Raw genomic sequence first — 17,727 nt, 5'->3', positions numbered from 1 at the left:
AGTGAACTTTCTTTCTCCTATCTTTGTCTCCTGTTACCTGGCCATCATCTTAGTGGAGGCCCTCACCACTCCTCACCTAGACTCTCTCTTCCATTCTCTCTCTATAATCCGTTCTCAACACAACTGCCAAACTGTTCTTCGTAAAGTGTAAATTGGACTTATTAAGTCACTCTTGTGCTCAGAAGGCTCCAGTGGCTCTCTGTTGTCACTGGAGATATAGTAAGATACAAATACCTTTCTTTGGCATTTAAAGCCCTTCACATTATGTCGCTAGGTTTATCTCACATCATCTCTTCCTCACTCTTACAGCCAAATTGGATAACTTGCTGTTCCCCGGACATGACATCCCATCTCTCCTCTCTGTGCTTGAACAGGGAAACCTTTCTCTTTTCACCTCAACTTCTTAAAATTCCCAACTTCTTTCAAAGTTTGAGTCGTGTCACCTTATATAGGAAGCCCTTCCTGATTTCCTCCAGTTGTTCCTGCTGTCTTGCTCCTCAAATTTTCTTATATTTAACTATCAATACAATAAGATAAACACAAACATTGATTAAGGGCCTACTATGTGCCATAATTGGTTTTTATATTACAGCCTTCTTATCTCTCCTGGTCCAGCAGAATAGGGGGTCTTTGTTGGCAGGTACTTTATTTTTTTTTCTTTGTATCCTCCCTTGAGTATTACCTTGCTTAATAAATGATAATTGAACTAAGTTCAAAGGAATAAGGATAGCAAGCCCTCCTCCTAGTAGTACAAGTCTGGGAGACTAGGAAAGAGGCCTGTGAAGGAGAGGGTTATGAGAGCTATGGTATCCTCAGGGGAAAATCTGCTTTCAATGAAAGAGGCTGAAAGAGTCTTCAAGGCAAAGAGGGAAGATAAAGGGGAGTTTGCCGGAACAAACTTTGTTGGGGAGAATCCAAAGGGCACCATGGAATGGACTGAGAGAAGTGGGCAGGGCTAAAGTAGGCCTTGAGAATAGGGTCCATCTAAAAAGAGGTGAGGGACAGAGGGACAGGCGATCATGCTTTTTCATTTTTTTGCTGGGCAATGAGGGTTAAGTGACTTGCCCAGGGTCACAGCTAGTGTCAAGTGTCTGAGGTCAGATTTGAACTTAGGTCCTCCCGAATCCAGGGCCAGGTGCTTTATCCACTGCCCCACCTAGCTTCCCTCCCCCATCACACTTTAGACAGTCACACTTTTGTCCTTTAAGGCCCAGCTCCAAGCTATCCCTGGAAGGACGCCTTCCCCATCCCTCAAACAGAAGTCATCTTTCTTTCCCCAAAACTTCCCTACTCCCTTGTTTCTAATTATTAGGGGATTTCTTCTGGTGAACCTTGTATTTTAGTTATGTGTTCTGCAAGCCTCTGGAGGGCAGAGAACTTGTCTTAAGCACCTTGTATCCCCCACAATGCTTAGCCAAATGTCTTCTGCATAGAGGCTCCAATATCTGAATGACTGTTTTAGCGATGTCATTGGTGCTGAATCTCTTCTTTCCTGTCCTGTTTGGCTTCTCCTAAATATGGTTTATTTCCTGAGAAACTCCCCTGCCCTTCCATTCATTCCAGGGGAGGGGTTGTTCTCCGAGCTCCCTTGTCCCCAGAGGAAGCAGGTAAGTTTCACCAGGGTAGAATGGCTGTTTTTCAGAGCTAAACAAATCTCTGCAGCTTCTCCAACACCAGACTGGCTCTTTGGTGCCTTGTTCCTCGTTTTCTTATTCTCGTCCTGCTTGTTTCCTCTTTTGGTCTCTGTCTTCTCCTTTCTCACAGTCACCTGAGGGGCTGCACTTATCTTTGAGATCGAGTGGGGCTATTTGCTACACTGTCTTACAAACTAGAGATTGGCTCCTTGTCTGCAGCTGATTATCTCAGTGAGTCAGAGAAAGGTACTAACAAAGCCAAAGTTTCCTGGACAGTTTAAGCTTTACTCTTTTCCAAGGCCATGGACTATACCTCTAAAGTGGACCACTTGTCTCCTTTGGTGTGGTGAAAGAAACACAGTATAAATCCAATCTCCTTACTGGAACAACTCTAAGAGCTCGTCTTACTGATGTTGGAGCTTTGTCTATGAAGGCTAGAATTTTTATTATACTTAATTTGCTTTCCTTTCTTCATTTCTAAAATCCCCAGTGCTATTCATGTTGTTATTCAGTCACTTCAGACTCTCCATGATCCCATTTAGGGTTTTCTTGTCAAAGGTACTGGAGTGGTTTGCCATTTCCTTCTTCAGCTCATTTAACAGATGAGGGAACTGAGGCAGAGTTAAGTGACTTGCCTAAGGTCACAAAAATAATGTCTAAGGCCAGATTTGAACTTAGAAAGCTAAGTATAGGGGGCAGCTAGGTGGCACAGTGGATAAGCACTGGCCCTGGATTCAGGAGGCCCTGAGTTAAAATCCGGACCTCAGACACTTGACATTTACTAGCTGTGTGACCCTTGGCAAGTTACTTAACCCTCACTGCCCCAAAGGAAAAAAAAAGAGTCTTCCCACTGTACTACTTAGCTCACCAAATGCAATCTATTCATACTGAGTTGCATTTTATTTTTACTATTTACTACTGTAATGGGATCTGTATGCATTCTGTATTTGTTTTTGCATATATTTTGTATTTATTTTTCTGTTAATATGTTGTTTCCCCAAAGTAGAATGTGAGATTTTTTTCTGAGGGCAAGGGGTGTGTAGAACATTGTCTGGCACTTGGGGGGGGGGGCTTAATGAGTACTTGCAGAATGAATGATAATCAAATTTAAGCATTTAATATGCCACAATTGTTTTACCTTAGCAGAAAAAAGGCATTTTCAGACGTGCATATATGTGAATATAACCATCTATATATATGTATACTGCAGATTTAGAATAAAATAACTCAATAGCTGGAACAATTCAGAAAGTTTAATGGAAAGTCTAATACATTTAAGATCGTGGATGTGAGTGTTTAAGTATTGAGAACCAGATTTTTCCTTTTCTTAACTTTACAATAACAGTTTGCTTTGAACAATTCTCTAACTGCACTCTTCTAAATATTATTGTGCAACATTTGCTACCCCGTGCTTCATCAGCCCAATTGTATGTTGTATTATGGGATTTAAATCCTATCTTTCTGCAAATCAATTTTAAAATTCTAATTATTTGAAGATTTTTTTGTCCCAGCTGCCTGCAATAGTCTGAAAGGTTCCTACTGGGATTTGCAGAAAGACAGCCTCCCTAAAGTTCTGCAAAAGGGTACAATTATCTCTCTGTGACATGCTGTTGGTATCACTGGCTGTCATAGCTGCAACATTAGCACTCCTTCATGTCGAATGCACAGGCCTACCCTTGTTCCATCCCTGTTAGTCTCTGTCTGAAGCACTGCTTTCTCCTATCAGCAGTTAACAAGCATTAAAAACAACAGACAGTATCTTTCTTTGGTCTGAGAGCAAGCATGGAGATTACCTCCAAGGATGTCAGGAAGCTCGGAGTAGTGAAAAAGAGTTTATTGACTGAATAGTTTGTTACCAGAACCCCCCAAACCAAACCAAAAAACAAACCAAACCTAACCCTGGGAATTAGATCCGTGGGACACCCAATCAATCAACAAATCAACAAGTAGACTGGCATTAGGCAAGTATGTCAACAATTTCCTTTCAGAAATGCACGACTTAAAACGGTAATTGGCCCATTTTACCCCATATCGCATAGAATCCTTAATTCATTGTACAGATCTGATTTCTGTACGAAATGTATAGGAAAAACTTTTAGGTGCTGCTGTGAGACTGCAGTAACAGTTACTCCAGTAGCCCCAACTCCTTCTAGGGCTCAACTCTAGAGTTTGCCTAAGGTGGGGAGAGACGAGGCCTCCCTTTGTCCATTTTACAGATGGGCAAACTGAGGAAAATGTGAGCATTTTGTTGTGTGATGAAAAGCGAATATTGAGGAAGCTGCAGCTTTCTGTGGCTTGAAAACTTCTGAGCCCCAGATCACAAACGTGCAGATGCGTGCATTCGGATGCTCCTGTCTGTGCACACTGGGGAGGGGTGGACTTGGTGGGGTGGGGGTCGGCTCACACCAGGAAGAGCCGAAGCCCAGCAAGTCTGGCTGGTTATTCGGCCACCAGAACCTGAATCAGAAACCAGATTTTTACAGCCCTGCCGGGCTGCCCTTCTTTCTGTCCGACCACATTCTTGAGCCCTGCCTGAGGTCGAGCAGGCGGAGGCCGCACAAAGGGAGGGCTGGCGCGTCCTACCCGGGCGCTACAAGCCGGGGTCAGGGCTGGGCAGGGCCTCGGCCCAGGCTTGCTGGCTCTGGTTTGTCCAGCCTCCAAGCAGCACTGGATTTCTTTCTTTTTTAAACTTCTTTGTGCCCGGGCGGGCGTGGGCGCGCCGGGCCCGAGAGGCCCCCGCAGTGGTGCAGCAGCGGGAGCCGCTCTTTGTGTCGGTAAGCTGGGGTGGGGGCTTCGAGAAGAGCGGGGCGCCCGCGCGAGGGTCGCAGGCCGAGCCCGAGCCGAGCGGGGCCGAGCAGAGCCGAGCCCGGGGTTCCCCCCCCCCTTCCCCCCCCCCCCCCCCCCCCCGCCTCGTGCAGCCGAGCAGGCCCCAGGTGCAGCTGCAGTAGCAGCAGCCGCAGCCATGTTCGTCCTCGGCTCCTCCTGCTCTGCTCCTCCATTGACAGCCCTCGTCCGGGCGGGCCAGCGCCGCTCGCTCTCGCCCCGTCCCCGAGTTCGGGGCTCGCCCTCGCGGTGCACCCTGGGAGTCGTAGTCCGGCCTCGCCGCCCTCGGCCTGGTGGGCAAGGCCCGGAAGACTACGACTCCCGCGGGGCGGCGCGGCGGGCGCGCATGCGCAGCGGGCTCTCTAGGAACAAAAAAAAAAAAAAAAGAGCGAGCTAAGGAGGAGGAGGAGGAGGAGGAGGAGGAGGAGAGCGGACAACAGGGGCCACAGACCGCCGCGGGCCCCCATCTCGCGCGCCCCCTCTCTCGCCGCCGCCCGCCTGCCGCGCTCTGCTTCTCCGCCTTTCGGGCGCTCAGGCCAGCCGTGCGCGGAGCGTGGGCCCTGTCGGGGGCGGCCATGCGGCGGTGACAGGAGCCCGACGGCGACAGCGACGGCCCCAGCCCCAGCCCCAGGCGCAGGCAGGACCGGCCAGCCGCGAGCGAGACCGGACGCCTCCGCCCCCGGCTCGGCCTGATCGGTGCCCCGCACCCACCCCCGCCTCCTCCCTCCGCGCCTCGGGGCTGCCCGGCGCCGCCGCGGTCCCCGCCGTCCCCGCTGCTGCCGCTGCTGCCGCGGCCGCTGCTGCATCGGGTGAGTCCGCGGCCCGCTCGGCTCGGCTGGGCCCAGCCTGGCCTAGCCCGGGGCCTCCGTCGCCTCCTCCTCCGCTTCCGCGGGGCAGACATGGAGGGGCAGTTTAACGGAGGGGGTGGTTATTGTGAAGGGGGGGTGGGCGCCGGTCCCCCCCCCCGCCCGCCGGCCTCGGACCTCCGGGGTGGGGGCGGGGTGGGGGGGGGGTTGCGAGGGGCGACGGTTGGACGCGCGAGCCGCGGCGGCGCGCGCGTGGGGGGGCGCGCGCGCGGAGCAGGGGGGGAGTGTTGGGGGCGGGGAGGACTGAAGAGCGCTCTGTGCGCGCGCGCCGGCTTTAGCGGAGGGAGGGAGAGGGGGATGTGGGGGGGGGGCGGCGGGAGGGGGGAAATGTCCTTGCTTTTCACCCCGCCCTGATTGGCTGGGCAGGCTGGGGTCGCGCGCTCTCGGCTCGGGCCGGGGCTGAGCTGGGGTCGCGCGCCGGCTGGGCCCTGTCCTGGGACTCAAGCGCAGGCTCGGCGGCGGCGCGCTTGGATTGGCCGGCGGGGCCTGGGGGCGGGGCTTCCGCCGCCGCCGCCGGGCTAGGTGAAGGTGTCAGCCCCGCCCCATCGTGGCCCCGCCCCCGCCCCATCGCTCCCCCTCCCCCTGCCAGGTGGAGCCTGCAGAGGCCATTGTCCTCTGCGGGTCCTACTAGGGCCAAGGCGGAGCTGGGAGGTCGAGGGGTTCCTGAGGGTCCACGAGGCATTTTCTCCCCAGTGTAATTTGGGGCCCCCGAAACCCCAAGTCTGGGCACCGTAGAGGCGGGAGGAGGGGTGGGGCGTAAAGGACGCGAATTCACACCCAGGTCTTAAGTTGGTCCAGCCTTCTCGGCCCCGACGCCGTCCATCTCCCTCCGGGCTCGGGCGGCTCCCCTTGGCTCGGGGCCTGGGGCCTGGTCGGACTAGGGCCTTGGATCGAGGGACCCCGACTAATTTGGAGGGGGGTGTCGTGGTACCTCTACAGCCCCTCCGGCCCCTCGGCAGCGTCGAGGCTCGGCTTGGGGGGGGGGACGGGGGCCGAACCCGTGCGGGATGGGAGGGGGGATCAGCTTTGGGATGTGAAGCCCCGCTCCCTTTGTAGATTTCCGAGGCTTTCCGACTCCCCCAGTCCAGGGGGCAGGCCCTGTCTACACTGACCGTCTCTTCCCCTGCAGAGTTCGGCGGGGGGGGGGGGAGTTTTGTGGGGATCAATGAGTGGATCGGGTAAGAATTCCAAAGCTTCTAGGTGACACCCCCCCCCCAGCAGAGACAAGGCCCTCCTAGGAGGTAAGAGCCGGAGGAGGACTTCGGGTTTTAGCCGCCTTCCCCCCCTCCCCCTTCCCCCCAAGCTTTTACATAAAAGAGAAAGGTCCAACCCTGGGCCTGGGGAGGATTTTCTGAATGGGTCACAGTTAAGGACTTGAGCAGGAAGAGGCAATTAAAGGACAAGCACCTTGGTTTTCTTTCTGTGGGTAAAAGTCTTTAATCGTTTTGATAAGTTTAATGGATTTCACTCCTGGGGAGAATTTTTGGTTGTGATTAAGATGGGTGGGGGCGATGGCGGGATGCGATAAACTTGGATTTCTGTGGTTTCACAAAATGGAGGTGTCCCCCAATCCAGATCCTGTAGCTTCCTGATCCATAGCCCCGGGGTTCTGATAAAGGAGGGGATTGTAAACAAAACACTACATAATTATTAAACACTTACCTTTAACTGATACTCGGTAATTATTGATTGCTCAGCCCGTGCTAACTGATATAGATAGGCCTTTGGATTAAAGACTTCCGGGTAATTATCAATTTCCTACCTTTATTTGACTATGTACTGAGATTTTACCTTTTTTATGTGAATTATGATTAAACAATAAAGCAAACTATACTTAATGTCAACTGGCTGCTTTGGAGAATAAAACAAAAAAAGCAGGGTTTTTTTTTGGTTTTGTTTTTTGGCAAATGTTCATTATAACACGTGCCTAAATTAGAAGTAAAAAGTGCTTTAGTGGAGTGCTGATTTTCCTCTTTTCTACCTTATTCCCTTGTGTTCTCTTTCAGCCTTTGGGATTTTCACCCTTGCCATTTGTCTCTCTTCTCCCACCCCCCTCCCTTTTTTCTCCTCTGGCTTTGTCTCTACAATCTGGTCTTTTTCATTCCTGTCCCGCCCTGGTTTCCTCTCTTCTCGCTTTTATTCAGTGTTGGTCCTTGGCTATTCTTGCCTACTAACCAGGCATTGCTAAGCCTGGCAGAAGCGTAGGAGTTTGGGACTATTTCTCTGTTACAAAGGGAACCTAAAGCGATGGATAAAACATGCCAGGAATTCTTGCAGGAGATAGTTAATGGGCTGGACTGGGAAGTCCTTGTGTGGAGGCCCTATGTCATCCCTGCCTGTGTTTTCTCCTGTGGTGCTGGCCCCACCCCTTCCCAGCCTTCTCCTTCTGTGCCCTTCTTGGCTTAGGTTCTCCTAGATCTCGTGCAGAGGGTTTTATAGACGTTTTAGAAGCACACTTCTTTCTCCAAGCAGTCACTGGAAAGTACCTGTGTGATGGAATGGGAAAGACCTAGGGCTCAGCATCCCTATTTTCTCTTCTTGACATACCTTGCTTTGTGATCTTGGGCAAGCGATTACACCTTTTTTTAAAGTAAAAAACATTTTTATTAATAGTTTTGGGGTCTAATTTTTATCCCTCCTTCCCTCCCCCCTCCCTGAGGCAATAAGCAATTAGATATAGGTTATACAGGTAAGGCTATGTAAAACATTATTACCACATTGGTCATTTTTGTACAATAAAACTTGAATAACAGGAAAAAAATGAAAGTGAAAAATAGCCTGCTTCAGTCTGCATTCCATCAATATCAGTTCTTTCTTTGGAGGTGGATATTAAGTGTGTTTCATAGATAGCCCTTTGGGATTGTCTTGGATCATTGTATTGCTGAGAAAAGTCAAGTCATTCACAGTTCTTCATTAAACAATATTGCTGTCTCTGTGCATAATGTTCTGGTTCTGCGCTCTTCATTGTACATCAGTTCATACAAGTCTTTCCAGGCCTTTCTGAAATCATCCTACTTGTCATTTCTTATAGCACAATAATATAAGTGATTTCACCTTTCAGGGTCATCATTTACTGATCTATAAAAAGAGGGACAAGATTTCATGACCTTCTATTCCTCAAATTCTAGTTCTCAGAGATGCCAAATGAATTTACACAGCAATCCTTCATTATAATTAATTCCAGCTTAAGGGATAGTAGAAATATATGATTATGCCAAGGCATCCTCCATACAGCTGCCAGAAAAAGCTGCTTCCAGTCCCAGTCTGACCTGCTCCTCTTCATTGGATGGGTCCCTGTTCCTTTTAGAATAAAATACAGACTCATTTGGCCATTTAAAGCTTTGCCAGCTGCTCTTCTAGACTGAAATTCTTACTACCCTTGATACATTCCACTTTTCAACCAGATTGACCTACTTGATGTTCTCCTAACCAGGCCTTCTATTTCCTTGTTCCAGGCCTTTTTGGTATCTGCCTCCATGCCTGGAATACACCTGCCCCCACTTTGATTCCCAGGTGCCCCCCTCCTACAGGGAATAGGGGTTGTCCTTCTCTGTCTGTCTCTCATTAGACAATCTTATTGAACTGCTTACTAGTCAGGCGAAAACGCCTTATGGGTAATCATTCAAGAAGTCTGTATTAATCACCTTGTATGTGCCCGGGTGCTGTCTACTAAGCAGTGTGGTCTAGTGGATAGAGCAGTACATTTAAATTCAGGAGGATCAATCCAAATCTTAACAGTAGACTCTTTTTCTTTTTTTTCCTTTTCTTTTTTTTGCTGGGCAGTTGGGGTTAAGTGACTTGCTCAGGGTCACACAGCTAGTAAGTGTCAAGTGTCTGAGGCCGGATATGAACTCAGGTCCTCCTGAATCCAGGGCCGGTGCTCTATCCACTGCGCCACCTAGCCGCCCCAACAGTAGACTCTTATTAGCTGTGTGACCCTGGGCAAGGCACTTAACCCTTTACTGCCTCAGTGTCCTCACCTGCAAAATGGATCAGGGTAGGGCTGAGGGGCCTCTGAAGTAGTTGGGCAGTGAGGATCGGGTAACCTGGGCAGAGGCAGAGAGATTGTCAAGAACAGCCTGGAGGGGGCAGCTAGGTGGCACAGTGGATAAAGCACCGGCCCTGGATTCAGGAGGACCTGAGTTCAAATCTGGCCTCAGACACTTGACACTAGCTGTGTGACCCTGGGCAAGTCACTTAACCCCCATTGCCCCCCCCCCCAAAAAAAAAGAACAGCCTGGAAAGGTCAGGTGTTAAGGCAGATTGGGAAGGCTTTGCAGTGCCCAAATGAGTTTGCCTTCTCTCCTAGAGAGAACTTGAAAAGGACTTAATGGGGAATCTGCCCTGCCGTGTCTAGGGAGAGCTGCAAAGGGGATCGACTTTGTAGTGAATAGAGAACGTTTCACAGGTTGCTGCAGAAGCCCTGCTGATGAGGCAACAGGGAAGCTGCTTTGTCAATATGAAGGCACTATTTAGCTGGGGTGATTATTGAGAGACTGAACTGGGCTGGTAGCTCTGCCTGTGGAGGAAGAACCAGTTTTGAGAAAGGTTCTGAGGGTAGAAGTGACAGGACTGGACAGTTGTTTGGAACCTGGGCTGGCAGAGGATGGTCTTTCTTTCCTTGATGGGCCCTTAGGCCGAACTGGAGCACAGGCGAGAGGCTAGGCCTGGATGAATATAGGTCTGGGGATCTTGTGTGCAGACACAGTAACTGACCCCAGGGGAGCTGAGGAGATGGCAGACAGTGCCTCTGGAATGGAAGGATGACGACGGAACCTGGAATAGGCCTCCTGTTAGAGCTGGGGGTGGGGTGGGGTGTGCAGCACAGACCAGCTTCATTTTTGTCTTTGGGCAGTCCCTACACAGTTCTGTACACTTAGGGCTGCTTAATTAAAAAAAAAAATTCTGTCTAATAAAAACAAAAATTAATTTCCTTCAGGGCCTGGAGACTGAACTGTGGATTCCCAAAACTCCACTCTTGAATTTGTGCCAGCAAATAGTCACACCCCAAGGTGTGAAAGAGAAGATAAAAATTTAGACATTGGTCCTTACGTACCCTGTTGGAGAACAGCCGGGCAGTGCAGTGGTCAGAGTGCCTGCCCTGGAATCAGAAATTTGACTTAGACTATTACTAGCTGTGTGGCCCTGGGCAAGTCACTTCACTCTGTTTGTCTCGGTTTCCTTGTATGTTAAATGAGCTGGAGAAAGAAATGACAAAACACTCCAGATTCTTTGCCAAGAAAACCCCAGACGGGGTCCTGAACAGTAGGACAACTGAATGACAAATGGGAACAACTTCTAAAACCTAGAGGGGAAAACACCTTTATTCCACCTATTTCCCCTTTGCGTGGGGTATTTTTTGCTTGGGGATGGGTGGGAATTGAAGCACCTTTTGAAAGGGTTGTTTGAGGTGGGGGATGGAGACTTGGGCAAGGTCTGTGTGAATGTGAGAGACCTACAAAGGGCAGTTGGCCACTTTGGGAGTTTGAGGGCTTTGTTCTCTGGTGGCCAGAACGTGGAGGACTGGGGTTTGTGACCTTGTGGGAGTTGCCACAAGTCTGAGCCTCGATTTATTCACCTGCAACATTTGGGGGTTGGGTTGGATAAGGAATCTTTCAAATATTAGGATCCTACCAAAAATGCCTTACATTTATTTATATCTTCATTTAATCCTTGCCATTCCTGTGAAAAGGATAGTGCTTCTGTCACCCATATTTAACAGAAGAGAAAAGCACGGTAGTTAACTTTGCCAGGCTCTGGAAGCCTGTTTGTTCTTTAGGTCAGTTTGTTAAATAAATAGCCATTGCTAATGAGGCCAAGGTTAAGGGTTTGAGGGTGTTACACCCCTAACTCTTTACTGGTCCTTCCCCCTGTTGTTTTCTAGGCTGGCTCTGGCCTTTGCAGTCTCCCAACTCCAGTCTGTCTTCTGTCCCCAAATGTAGGCATTTGACAACTGTTTGTCAAATGACCACAAGAGAAAAAGTAACTCAAATGGACCAAAACAACCCTCTTGTCTATAGGAGAAACAACTGAAGGTGTGTGTCTTTGCTCTAAGAACATCCCACACACTGGGATCATAGGATTTATAGCAGAGAAGGACCTTAGACATCTTGTCTAAACCTCCTATTTTACAGAAGAGGAAACTGAAGTCCAGGGAACATGAAGTGATTTCCCTTCGATCATTCAGGGTAGTAAGTAGAACAGAACCAGAATTTGAGCCCAGGTTACCCACCTGACTTCAGATCTGTTTCTCTTCCCTCTCTCTATACCATAGCTTGTGCACCAACAGCCGCAAAGGTAAGTTACCCAAGTCATAAATGATACCAGCTTTGGGGAAGGAATGGAGTTTGTGACTTGCAAGTGTTTTAACAGCTCTTATTGTAGCGTACTTTAGTACATGAAGATAGAAAAATGCTGACATCAGTGAGGATCCCAACTCCCTTGGGAGGAGTTTGTAAAAATGGACCCAGAAAGCAAAATATAATCTAGGAAGTTCTCTGAAGTTTGTGTCTCATAACATTAAGGAGTAATGGAGAAGGGTGATATTTATCTATTTATTTTTTGGGTAGCAGTACTGTATATAACCTAACACTCTGGTCATATAGGTACACTATTCATTGATTTATTTATTTTTTTTTTTTGGGTTGGGCAGTGAGGGTTAAGTGACTTGCCCAGGGTCACACAGCTAGTAAGTGTTAAGTGTCTGAGGCCAGATTTGAACTCAGGTCCTCCTGACTCCAGGGCCGGTGCTCTATCCACTGCGCCACCTAGCTGCCCCCACTATTCATTGATTTAAATCAGTGGAAGGGGTCTGTGGTTTAGAGTGTGTCTTTTTGAACGATTGGTACTAGTTCAAACACACTGGTCTAAAAAATTATTAGCCCTCCCCCCCCATGTCAGCTTGAGAGCAACCCTTCCCTTTTTGGAGCACAATTTTTCTTTCTTTAAAAATTTTTTATTCGTTTTGGACTTAAATACAAAAAGACAAAAAACATTTCCATATACACAGCACAACACAGAGGATTCAGTATGAAACCATGAATTGCACTTTTTAAACTACCCTGCTTTTCTGTGCTTTTCTTTTGTTCTTTGCTGTGCTGATTATTCTTGAAAAATAAATATAAATATAAAGTCAGTCATTTATTTTACTCTATCAAAGTTTGTATGAGGGGCAGCTAGGTGGTGAAGTGGATAAAGCACCAGCCTTGGATTCAGGAGAACCTGAGTTCAAATCCAGCCTCAGCCACTTGACACTAGCTGTATGACCCTGGGCAAGTCACTTAACCCCCATTGCCCCACAAAACAAAACAAAAGCCAAAAAAAAAGTTTGTATGAAATCTGTTTAGACTGTTTAAATCACTAGGCACATTTCAGAGTTTCATTTTCATATACTAGGCAGTCAGTATTTAATAATAGTGAATAATTTATATTTACATAGTTATTGACTTCGACAAAGCACCTTGTTGGTCCTCATGCCAACCAGGTAAAGGTAGGGAGGGCAGAGAGTCGTTATCACTGTTATACTTAAGGGTGGGCTCATGCTTGCTTAATGAATGCAGAGAAAACCTTCTGCCTTCTGGCCTTGAACCTAATGTTCATTCCACTTGGGACACCAAGTTCTAATCTTTGTTGAAGGCATTACCTGAATTTCTGAAGGTATAAACAGTTCATTTTAGAGGAATGATTTATTTATTATTTTGTTATGGGATGTTAGGGATATTCTGTTTATCCAAAATAATTGAAACAGGGACTTAGTGACAACAGGCTGAATCTAGGCAGGCGCCTGCATGTTCAGCCTGGTGTGTTACCAAGTCCCTAGTTTAATGACTTTGGATAAATAAAGTGACCAGATTGTCATTTGGTATTCCGATAAGGCTATAAAATAACAAGGGAATCCTCTGCAGAATAGCAGTGGCTCACAGTGTAGTATTATACCCATTGGACAAAAGAAGAAACTAAGTTTAAGACGGGAAGGGATGTGCCCAAGCTGGCAAAGCTAGTTAAGTATAAGAAGCCAAGTCTCTCAAAATACTGCCTCAGGAGGGCAGTTAGGTGGCTGCAGTGGATAAAGCACCGGCCCTGGATTCAGGAGGACCTGAGTTCAAATCAGACCTCAGACACTTGACATTTACTAGCTGTATGACCCTGGGCATGTCCCTTAACCCTCATTGCCCCACCCCCGCCAAAATAAAATAAAAATACTGCTTCAGGACCTCAGGAGCTAATGCAAGTCTTTAGTCATTTGGCTAAGCCTGACTCTGTTCATCAGCATGAATTTCTTGGATTGTTCACCCTTATTTCAGAAGTTTATTTTCATTCAGAGGATGTTGCTTGCCCGTATTATAACTTGTTCTTCTTGAACAGTTAAATATTAACTTGATCCTGTTTAAAAAATAAGTTAATGTCCTACTAAGACCTGTTTATAAAATGTGTCCCCTAAATAATTGGTTTTCTTCACCTTGATCCAAATTGTTATTTTGCGATAAATGATTTTAATTTTTCTTCCTTAGTGTTATCACAACATATAATTTATAAAATTATACTTCAATACTGTTAAATTTCAAGTACTTTATAATATAAGAGAAAGATAAGTTAATAAGTAGAAAAAACCCGAGTAATCACCTAGCTTTAAAAGCAGGGCTCTCTGCCCCTTTTGCAATTATCTGCTGAAATCCATGTCTTTTGTTTCACACCCACTATCAGACTTGGCATCCTGCTGTGGAATATTTACAGGCTGGCAGTTCTAGCTGAGAGAAACATAAGCACAGTTGAGTTCACTCAGGAGATAGTTGAACTGTCAGAAGAAATTTGAATGAAAATGTTATTCCTTTCTGTTGATAGTCTGTGCAACAGCTTTGACTACTGATTTCTGCAGTCTTCCTGTTGAAGTCAGAGTCTTTGGGGTTTTTTTATTGACTGCTGGGTGTGCTGGACAGTGAAGGCCAACAGCTTGGTAGCAGCAGTGCTACGGTGGAAGGAGCACTTGGGTTCAAATCTTGCCTTTGAAATTTCCATTCAGTGTGACCTTGGGCACTTGGTTTTCCTGGGCTCCACTCTTCTCCTCTGTGAGGGCAGGGGGAAGGATTCAGTGTCTCTGAGGTCCCTGCCAGTTGTTGCTTTGTTATACACCAAGAAGCCCAGAAGAACAAGCCTTAGGATGATATTGTGTCAGATCCGTCTAATCCTCATTTCGTGGATGAGCAAGCAGGCCCACAGGGAAGGAAAGGAACTTTTTCATGCTCATAGTTATGGTCACCTAGTAAGATGTGAGAGTTAAATCCAGGTCTCTGCCAACCTCTGGTCCTCTCTCTGGTGTAGGAACCGTATAGTTGGAAGTAAGAAAGACTTGGGCTGGGATCTGGGCTTTGCTAACCTTAAAGCCTACATAAATGTGAGTTATTGTTTGTGTGACCCTGGGCAGATCACTTATCTGGGCCTTAATCTTCCTCATCTGTGTAGTGGGAGAATAGAGAAAGAAAGATGGCTTATGAGGGATATCTATAGTCTTTAAATCCCACCAGCTCTTATGAATCCCTTATTTCTACTTGCTCAAATCTTCCTAAACCCTTCTTCAGAATTCTCCCTTGTCCTTCTCCCAAGCTACCTTGGGTTATTCATAGCTAGATGTCAGGAGCCCGGATTTTAATCTGTTCCTTTTTGTGCCCTGGTTGCATTGCAGCCCAGTAGACTGGCCTAGCAGAGGTTGATCAAAACATTGCAAAAATGGCCAATTTTGAAGACTTACGATGGTGAGCCATCGTGTGGAGGGCTGGTGAGCCAGAAGGCTGCTCACCCCTTCCCAGGAAGGGGATGGACCAAATGCACAGAATGAGCGACATCTTTAGAGACAGCCACCAACAGGCATTAGTTTTGCTTGACTATTCGTATTTGCGACAGGGGTTTTGTTTTTACTTTTTTCCCCCATTGGTGGAGGCGGGGGGGGGGGTGGGGGGGGGGATAAAAATGATTGTTCATTGAAAATAATTTTTAAAATATGTTTGAATTTTTGGATAAAAATTTCTTTTTCTTACGTGACACCTTGACTGTGCCCTTCTAATGTAATTAATGTATTTTGTATTAGTTATTCTTGTGCCATCACATTGCTGAAGTCCTTGGGGGCAGAAATTGTGACCCAGCTTCCCCTGGGTCTAGCATTGAACTCTGTACACTACAGGTGCTTAATAAATTTTTATTAATTTGAATAATAAAGTAATTCCCAGTTCTTTGCCCTTTGTCTCTGAGTTTCTCTTAATTCTGTTTTTAGCCCTTTTAACCCTTGAAAAATCTCATGAAAAAAGTCGAGCCCTTGGGAACCTCTCTGAGTCCCCGTCTCCTCCTGTTTGGAGCATATTCCCCTTGGCTCCTTTGTAGCCAGGGTCATTGCTGTCCGCTGGCTCTTGAAGGTCTGAATCCTGCTTCAGCCGGCAGGTGGATGGAGAGGAGCATGCCTGTGCCTTGCAGATCCCCTTTGTTCTCTAGGGTGGGGGGAAGCAAAGAAGGATTGATCCCTTTACACTCCTCAGGCCATTTCTCCGAAAACAAAACACTCCCCTTTGACTGAAATCAAAGTAGATCTCAAAGCCCCCAAGTTAGTCAACAAGGCATCGAGCTGGGGGGAGCTCTGGGCACCCAAAGGCTCCCAGTGGATTTGCTTTGGACCTTTTTCTTCCTTTGCTGGGCCTTGGTTCTAAATCTCTGCTCGCTCACTAACCATCCTAATGGAATCTGGGAAGAAGGTTTGAGATGGTACACTTAGGCCTACCACAGTGTGTGAGCACTCCCGAGGGCTTCCACACCTGGTGCTGTAAGGTGGGCCTGCTTTTGGGAGAGGCCCACCTTGCCCAGTGCCAGCCTGGCTTTCCCCAGCCCCTGTTCTCTGGTCAGTCCAGTTGGACAATAGTCAGTCACAGAACAACCCAACGCGTGTTCCCTTCCTTTTCCCATCTCCCTGCCTCTTCATTTCTTTTGAGGGTTAAGTAGGCCCCAGCACTTGCTGGTGCTGCAAAGAAGCCTTCCCTGCTTGTATATCGTAGGCATACACTTAGTTCTGCAAATACTAGTTGCCTATTATGTGCAAAAGGCCCAGCTATAGATTCTTGGCTTACTTCAGATCATTTATATTCTCCTATGTTGACACAAAAACAAGGAAACAGAAAATAGAATGCAGTTTAATTTGGGAAGGCAGAGCATTAAACAGGGGCAGTAGGTAGGGGTATGGGATCAGGGAAGGCTGTGGCGCTTGAGATCATCCTTGGAGATAGAAAGGCCTTCCTTGTGAGAGGTAGAGATGAAGAGGGAATGGACCACTAGGCATGGCCGACAGGGAGTACAAAGGTATGGAGAGGGGAGATGAGGTGTTTAGTTGGGAACAGCTATGAGGGCAGCTTAGCGTGAACATAATTGGTGAAAAAAGGCATGTTTGTATTCAAAATTATTTAGAGAAATTTAGAGAAGACTAGGGTTCTCACACACATTCACCTTTGGTTATGGCCTATTTTCCAACTTGCCTACTTTGGGGGGAGGTGCGCAAAAATAGTCAGATGTAAAGAGCACAGTTGGATTTTTAGGTAGTGGTGAGGTTGGTTTTGCTGATGTTTAAAGACCCCTCCCTCCCATGTTCATGGAGAGCTGCTTTGTGAGTGTGCTTAAGAGGAGTGATCGCATTTTGGAGTCGTGTTTATACTGATGCTAAGGGCTGTATTTCTTTGATTTTTTGTTTTTGTTTTTGTTTTTGTTTTTGTTTTTGTTGGAGGGGCAATGAGGGTTAAGTGACTTGCCCAGGGTCACACAGCTAGTAAGTGTCAAGTGTCTGAGGCCGGATTTGAACTCAGGTCCTCCTGAATCCAGGGCCGGTGCTTTATCCACTGCGCCACCTAGCTGCCCCTGTATTTCTTTTATTCTCCAAAGTCTTCTGTGATATTTGGAATGGTGCTAGTTAAATACCTCTGAGAGGTAGGACTTTTTGTGCATGTTAGGCCGCTGGAGTTTGTATGGAAATTTGGAATCTTAGCTCGCCATTCTCAGTCTTCATGAACTTACATGGTCTCACTGCAAAAACAGGAAACTGAATACTAGAAAATTCTTGTAATGCTTTTGAAATCTGAGACACTTAGCCCACTGATGATTGTAGTCTAGGTGCTGTACTGGTGTGCTAATGGATCTGTGACCAGCGAGGACCATTTTAAAGGATTCTGTGTTGGCCGGACTATATGTAATGCTTTTTTTTTTTTTTTTTTTGGTGAGGCAATGGGGGCTAAGTGACTTGCCCAGGGTCACACAGCTAGTAATTGTTAAGTGTCTGAGGCCGGATTTGAACTCAGGTCCTCCTGAATCCAGAGCCAGTACTCTATCCACTGCGCCACCTAGCTGCCCCCGAACTATATGTAATGCTAACTCAAATGTGT

The 17,727-nt window shown here is 47.3% G+C and overlaps 1 protein-coding gene across 20 annotated transcripts in view; it reads left to right on the top strand.

Annotated features, from left to right (window-relative positions):
• Positions 1-4,389: 4,389 nt before the first annotated feature.
• Positions 4,390-17,727, top strand: part of GTF2I (general transcription factor IIi) — a 96,528-nt gene continuing 83,190 nt past the window's right edge. For 17 of the 20 annotated variants that reach the window (XM_044004386.1, XM_044004390.1, XM_044004382.1 and 14 more), the window contains exon 1: positions 5,135-5,266. The gene's annotated coding sequence lies outside the window, so the exon portion shown is untranslated. Of the gene's footprint in view, positions 4,409-5,131; positions 5,267-17,727 lie in introns of those variants that run through there. The other 3 variants (XM_044004378.1, XM_044004376.1, XM_044004371.1) reach the window with 2 other exon arrangements.

The sequence above is a fragment of the Dromiciops gliroides genome, chromosome 4 (genome assembly GCF_019393635.1).
Source record: "Dromiciops gliroides isolate mDroGli1 chromosome 4, mDroGli1.pri, whole genome shotgun sequence".
Lineage (NCBI taxonomy): Eukaryota > Metazoa > Chordata > Mammalia > Microbiotheria > Microbiotheriidae > Dromiciops > Dromiciops gliroides.
The sequence above is the reverse complement of the archived record's forward strand: the minus strand, read 5'-3'. Positions and strand labels throughout refer to the sequence as shown.